At 65.3% G+C, this 7,077-nt stretch overlaps 1 long non-coding RNA gene across 1 annotated transcript; it reads right to left on the reverse strand.

Moving 5' to 3' along the window:
* Window positions 1-424: 424 nt before the first annotated feature.
* On the reverse strand, window positions 425-4,256 carry LOC120891373 (uncharacterized). The gene is made up of 2 exons (XR_013434883.1): window positions 3,150-4,256; window positions 425-2,958 (listed from the first exon to the last, which is right to left on the reverse strand). It is a non-coding gene; the product is annotated as an uncharacterized LOC120891373 (long non-coding RNA).
* Between the last annotated feature and the right edge of the window lie 2,821 nt (window positions 4,257-7,077).

Genomic DNA, 7,077 nt, shown 5'->3' on the forward strand with positions numbered 1-7,077 from the left:
GCTCGGCTCTGTTTCAGAACCTCGCCATCCCGGGTCCTGCTGGCTTTGGGTCACCAACCCCCCAGTCTGGGCCAGCTATGAAGCCCAGAAGGGCGGCCAGGCCAGACAGAGCTGCCCCCTGTGCCCCGGGCCGCCCAGCACCAGCGACCAGAAGCCCTTGGGAGCTGGGCTGGGGGTCAGGCGGTCCTGCTGCAACTCAGGCCAGGTCAGGCCAGCAGGAGGACAGACGTCCTTCCCTGGGGGGGGCGGGCACGGCCCAGACTTGCTTCCTCTGGCATCAGCTTTTAGAAAGCAGGGAGATTAATTTTGCTGTTCCACAGCCGTGATGGTGGGGTTTCTGTTTTAGGAAATGGAGGGAAGGGAAGGTCTATTTACCAGTCAGAGCCCTTGACTGCAGGTGACAAAAATCCCAAGTCAAAGTGGCTGAAGCAACAAAAGTATTTATTGGCTCATGTCACTGAAAAGTCTAGGAGTTGGATGAGCTTCAGGCAGAGCCTGATCCAGGGGCTCAATATGATACCACCAGGACTCAATCTTTCCATTTCTTCTGGGTTGGTTTTACTCTCAGGAAACATAGGCGTGCATCCCATCCGCTCGCCAACCCCAACCCCGTTAGAAACAGTTGTCTCCTTCAGTCAGTCCCAGACTGAACGTCACTGAGCCCTGCCTGGATCATGTGACCTTCCTCTGAACTAAAGGCTGAGACCAGGGGATGGGATGGTCTGATTGGCCAACCTTGGTCACGTGCTCCTGGAGTGGGCGGGGCCAGCCACCCGGGACCTGCAGATGCTGAGAGAAGAGAACCATCCCCCAGCAAGACCAGGGGGGTCAGCAGGAAGGACCTAAGTCCTCGAGATCAGCAGCTGCCCACAGAAGGGAACTGGAGTCTGGGCTCCGCGCCAGGCCTCGCCGCGCCATCCACAGCTGCTGGCCTGTGGCCCTGCAGGACACAGCCCCAGCCACACCCAGCGGGGGTGCCTTTCCAGCCTGGCCTGGGCTCCGCTGCCCTCCCTGGCCACCCCTAGGCCCCCAGCCCTGCCCATGGCTGGCACCCAGTGAGTGCCCGCAACACGGGATTGTCAAACTTCTGTCGCCTGCTGGACCCTGAGGGGCTTGAGGGCAGAGAAGCTGTCTTGCTCCTGCAGGGTCCCCAGCACCTGAGGCCCAGGGGGTCCCCCGGATGCTTGGTAACCAGTGAATGTGCCTCGGCGAACAGTGGGTCCCCAGACAGTTGGCAAGCCAGTGAATGTCCCTTGGCCCACAGTGGGTCCCCAAATATGCGGTAAATGAATGAATTTGCTCCACAAATATCTGATGAACAGATGAATTCAACTGGGGGAGTGGCCAGCCGGGGGAGTGGCTGGCTGTGGGACCCTTGCAGGTCATGGAGGAGCTGAAGGGGTAGCCATTGGGAGGGGGATGAAGGAGGGATGGAGGGATGGAAGGCAGAACTTCCCTGGAGGAGCCTCTGAGGAGGACCGCAGTCCTGAGGGACACCTGGGCAGGGAGCGGTCAGTTGGCTTGAGGCCCAGCCCAGCCGGGAGGGGCGGGGTTTGGGCAGAGCAGGAAGCCAGGTCAGGCCCCGCCAGGCGAGCGGTGCCAGGGACACTGTGCCCCAGGCGGCCCGGCTGCCTGCTCTACGGCCCTGGCCTGCGTCCACTCCACAAGAGAGCCTGCTTTGTTGGGGGCTGACCGGGTCTGGGCCGCCTATTCTCTATTTGTCAGGGCCGCGAGGAGGGGCTCCCTGCCCAGCCTCTGCCCTCCACGGGAGCCACACGATGACATTCCTGGGCCTGAGCTGAGCGGGGGTCAGAGCTGCCTGCCCCTCCCTGGAGAAACCCAGATACAGCCCAGGGCCGCTGGCCGTCCACAGCCCCCTCCCCACCCCCGTGGGAGTTGCCTTCATCCTGTCTCAGCGGAGAGGACACTGAAGCTCAGGAGGCCCAGGAGGCCCGCAGGCAGGAGGGAGGGGCGCCGGGAGGCCACGAGCCCACCAGGGCTGCCAGCCCACGGGAGACCCCAGCCCACAGTAGACTGCAGCCCACGGGGAAACCCCAGCCCACGGGAGACCCCAGCCCACGGGAGACCCCAGCCCACAGGAGACCGCAGCCCACAGGGAGACCCTAGCCCATGGGGAGACCCCAGCCCACAGGAGACCCCCAGCCCAGGAAGACCCCAGCCCAGCTGCCTGGGAGACATGCCGTGCTTCTGAGCTGACCTCGGGCACCAGCCTCCGGGAGGCCTCCCAGGGCCCCAGAATGTCCTGTGACGGGGCAGCTGAGCTCCAGGCTGCCTGGACGCCTACACACCCAGCACGGCCTCTCCTCCTCACACCCGGCCTCCCGCCCGGTCCTCCTTGCTGCCCTGTGCACAGGCTCCAGGGGGGAGCGCAGGCCAGGCAGCGCGGAGAGCAGCAGCCCTCCCGGGCCCCAGAGGCAGCCTGGCTCCAGGCCCTGGTTCTGTAATGGCCTTGCTGTGTGACCTGGGCAGTGACCTGACTTCCTGAGCCCGTCTCCTCACTTCATGAGCAGGGTATCGGAGCCCAGATGTACAAGGCAACAGCCGGAGGGCCTCCTGGGGCAGGAACGCAGCTGGAGCTGGACACAGGGCCCTGCTGGTCGGACGCCACCTCCCACCTCCGTGCACACCAGGAAGGACCCCAGGGACCCCTCCCCTTCCCGAGACCCCCAGTGTGGATCAAGTTCCGACTCCACTTCTGCTGGGCCTCGGGTGACAGGGACAAGAGGAAAGGATCCAGTCCTCAAACAACGGTGGCATGGAGCTCGGGGTCCCTGGCACAGCCGCCTGCCCGGGCTCCTCCGTCAAACCCACCTGCGTCTGCTTAACCCGTGCACATCGGGGCGTCCCTGTCACCGCTGTGGAGCACGGACCCTAACAGACACTCAGGTCTCCAAGTGGCAGATGCAGATGGGCTGTCTTCTAGAAGCTTCTAAATTTCTGTTGCAAAAAGAGAAGTCCAGCAGCCTGTCCCCAGGATGTCTCCAGGGGCAGCAGCTGGTGGGCGGTCAAGGCCATGACCAGGGCAGCGCTTTGTGTGAGGCCTGCTCAGACTCTGCCTCTGAGGTCCTCCAGGGCGTGTGAGGATGCCAAGCCATTTCAGAGGAATTATGAAATTATTGGGCACTTACTGTATGCCGGGCGCTGTTCTGGAGGCCGGGAGAGCGGGGGTAGGAAGCGCTGGCCCAGGCCCTCTGAGCTGGCCTGGCTCTCCTGCGAGGCGCTGGCCTGGAGTTCTCTGCATGCCAGGCTGGCCAGTCCCTCTCTTAGCAGCCTAGAGTCTGCGGCACATGCAGTGACGTGGCCAGGGCTGGGGATGATCGCTGTGGCCGATCACTGTGGCCGGGGAAACAGCGTGGATCAGGGCACGGTCAGCACCCCAGGGCAGAGGAGAGCCGCACACCATGCCAAGCAGAGCTGCTCGCTCTGAGAGGTGACCCTGCTCCCGGCTCTCCCGCTGGCAGCCGTGGGACGGGCTTAGCACGCGCCTCTGGTCCAAGTCAGGCGTGGCCTCGTGATCTGCCGGACCTGAGATGTGAGTAGAACTCAGACCTGGGGCCATGGGGACAGCTGGCAGGAGACCGGCCAGGCCCCTCCTGCACTCCACACTGCTTGCCCTGCCTGGTGGCCTCCAGGTCCCTGACACTCCATCCATCCAGGTCCCAGGATGAGGGGCAGGTGCAGAGGCCCCGCTGACCCTCGCGCACATGGCACACGTGAGACGCCAACCCTGCAGTCTGAGGCTGTGAGGTTGTGGAGCTGTTTGTCACAGCCGCAGGGCTGTGTCCGAGCCCACTGCGTCTCCACTGCACAGGCGGGGAGACGGTCAGGGCAAGCACAGAGGGGACACTGGGGACAGAGGACACCCTCCCCCCGGAGACAGAGGACACCCCTCCCACATGGGACAAAGAACACCCCTCCCCCATGGCACAGTGGACACCCCTCCCCCGGGGACAGTGGTGCCCTCCTGCAGCCTTCGGGAGGTGAGCCCCTCCCCCACGAGCCCGCCAGGCCCGGCTGCTCCCCCTTCAATTAAAGCCAATTTCAAGGTCCCCTGGTTTCCCGTGCGTCCCTGGTCGTGTCCACCAGAGGCCCCGTCTGCTCGGCTGCCCATCTTGTCGGAGCCGCCAAAAAGACAAATGGCCTGTGACTTACTGTCCGCGATGCAGCACCTTATGGCAAGTGGCCGCGCAGCCCAGGAATAAATCACAGCTGGTCTCCCAGAGCCGCCCAGAGCTCCCGGAGGGACATGGTGGGGAGGTGGGGGGGTGCCGGGGGAGGAGGAAGGAGGGCGCAGGCGGAGGGTGGCTGGGGAGGTGGGGAGGCTGGGGGAGCAGGGGGGCGGGGAGGGGGAGGGGGGAGGCTGGGGAAGGTCGGGGGGCGGGGAGGCTGTGGGGGCCGGGGGCTGCACAGAGGCTGAGGACTGCTGGGGCTCCACTGGGCCAGGGTCCATGGGCACTGCTGGTCCTCCTGTGGCCAGCACTGACCCCCTCACCAGCGCTCCCTCTTGGGAAACCGTCTCTCTGCCCCACCGTCCTTGTGCTGGGGGGCTCCCTGCTCAGCTCCGGGGGGACCCTTGGCTCGCCCCCCAGCCACCACTGCCATGAGGCTCAGCAGGCAGGTGACCGCACGGCCCACTGACCTCACGGTGGACCTGTACTGACCCTCTAGGACAGAGGTGCCTTCACAGGGGCAGCTCACAGGCGGAGGGTCGTGTCCACTGGGCAGCTCCAGCTTCCAGCCCAGGCACATAGTAGGTGCTCAGGAAAACTGCAAGGGCAGCCAGTAGGGCTGGGGCTCATGGTGCTCAGCCCCAGGACAGCTCAAGAAGATCCCCGTCCACTTGGACCTTGGCTTCTTGCCTGTGGAAGGAGGCACCGGGAGATGTGTCCGCTAACTACCGTCCACCCCCCACCCCATGCTGCTGAACGAAGACCCAGCACCCTGACCTCCATCATGGCTTTCACGGCTGCCACCCGGCGGGGCCTCCCTGCGAGCTGGGCTTGGTGGTCCTGCCATTTCTCGTCCCCCTCAGAGCCGAGGGAAAGCTGGGCTGGACAGACCGCAGGACGGCGCCAGGGCTCTCAAGGTAGGCAGCAGCCCACCCACCCACGCTCCTTAGGTCAAAGCAGGTCCTCCTTCGGGGACAGAGGCAGGCAGGATGAGGACCAGCCTCCCCTGGGCAGAGGGGCCGGGGTGGACCCAGGCCTCACAGCCGGGGCGCAGCAAGGACCGCGGGGCCCTGACCGCAGGGATCAACCCACCGTGACTCGGGCTAACGGCCTGCAGGACGGGTGGAGCCTCAGGAGCGTGTCCCTGGGGACTGTGCCTTGTCCAGGTCCCGTTCTCTCTCCCTCTCCACTCCCCGGCCACCATGGGTGGACAGCTCTGTCCACCACGGTGTTACCCCACCTTGGGCCCGCGTAGTGGGGCCTCTGGACTGAGAGTCGCAGTCATCCTCTGTCCGCCAAGTGGCTTTCTGATACCAGGTCACAGTGACCGCGGGCTGACACACTGTCCCTGCTGACGTCCCCCGGGGAGCAGCCTACAGCCAGCACCACCGTGGGGCAGCCTGGCCTCCATCGCTGGCCTGCGGACACAGGAGCCCAGTGGATGCTCACTGTCGGAGTCACTGGCTGGTGGTGTGTGTGATCCGCCGGCAGGTGACAGCAGGGGACACCACCCAACAGGCCCCGGTGGAAACGCGCAGCTCAGGGAGACGGGGACCCAGGGGCTGAGGACTGTGGCGAGGGCCCCCGGGGGACTTCCTGGGGGAGGCGTCCCAAGGGGAAGGGGCAGGCTGGAGGCCTTGGATGGTGGCCAGCAGTAGGACAGAGCCCTGGGCAGCAGCTGGAGCCCGGTCTCCGGGCACCTGAGCCTTCACTCAGAGCAGGACGGAGCTGGGCAGCTGCCAGAGCAGATCTGCACCCAAGAAAGACCCCGAGGAGCGGGCAGCAGAGGCCTCGGCCATGCCAGCCACCAAGCCAGCTGTGTGTGCCTCCTGGACAGCGAGGCCCCTCTCCATGCCCCGCCGGCCTCCCCGCTGTCTGCTTCTTGGGTGGCGATGCGGAAACTGAGGTTGTCCAGGGGTGGCCGCTGCATCACCAGCCGGTCCCCGGGAGCCCACGGGGGCAGGAGGAGGACCTGTCAGAGAACAGCCCTCTCCACGCCCATCAGCAGGCCACGGCGGCCAGCTGCAGAGAAGGCCCTGCCCGATCGGGACCTGGGACCCGGGCCACCTGCACCTTGGCCACACAGAGCAGGGCTGTGGTCCTGGGCAGGGAGGGCAGCCGGACCCTCCTGGAGCCCATCAGGCACCGCCACCCGCGGGCAGCCGGGCTCCCACACCGGCAAGAGCCCTCGTCTTCGGGCCACCTCGTCAGCTGGCCTCCGTCATCCCTAGAGGACCCTGCGCCATGGCTGCCGCAGGACTGAGGTTCCCCACTGCGGGAACCAAGGCGCCTCCCGCCAATGTTCATTCCTGGTTAATGCCGTGACTTTGCCTTGACATTTCGGAAGCCGCGGGAGACCATTACCCGGTGACAACGTCCTCCCAGTGACATTATCTCTTAATTACAATCTGCAGGTAATGCTGCAAAAGTGGCCGAAGGTAGCTGATCTGGAGAGGCCCGTCCTGCCGCTGACTGGGTCACTCAGCGTCTGCCAACGAGGGAGACAAATGGGCACCGGGGGCCTTGTGTGTCCTGCCTCCTCAATGACAAAGCTGTGCGCGGTGGCAGGGGGTGGCAGACACCAGGTGGACTTCTGATGTCCCATGTCCCCAGTCAGGGGCAGGGTACCCCCAGCAGGGAAGAGCCTGCCAACTCCGGGTCTGCACACACTGTGACAGTGGCGCCAAGGGATAGGCACAGACCCCGGGAAGTCAGCCCTGTGAGGAGGGGGCCTGCAGGGGCCTGGGCAGTGTCCCTGGCTCCGCGAGAGTGAGGAGGGGTCCCCAAGTTCCAAAGCCTCCAGGGAGGGTCAGGGACCCGGCAGAGAGGGGCCCACAAAGCCCCCGGGGATCGGCGGCCTTCTGCCTTCCTGTCACAGGACACAATG

Source organism: Ictidomys tridecemlineatus, chromosome 2 (genome assembly GCF_052094955.1).
Source record: "Ictidomys tridecemlineatus isolate mIctTri1 chromosome 2, mIctTri1.hap1, whole genome shotgun sequence".
Lineage (NCBI taxonomy): Eukaryota > Metazoa > Chordata > Mammalia > Rodentia > Sciuridae > Ictidomys > Ictidomys tridecemlineatus.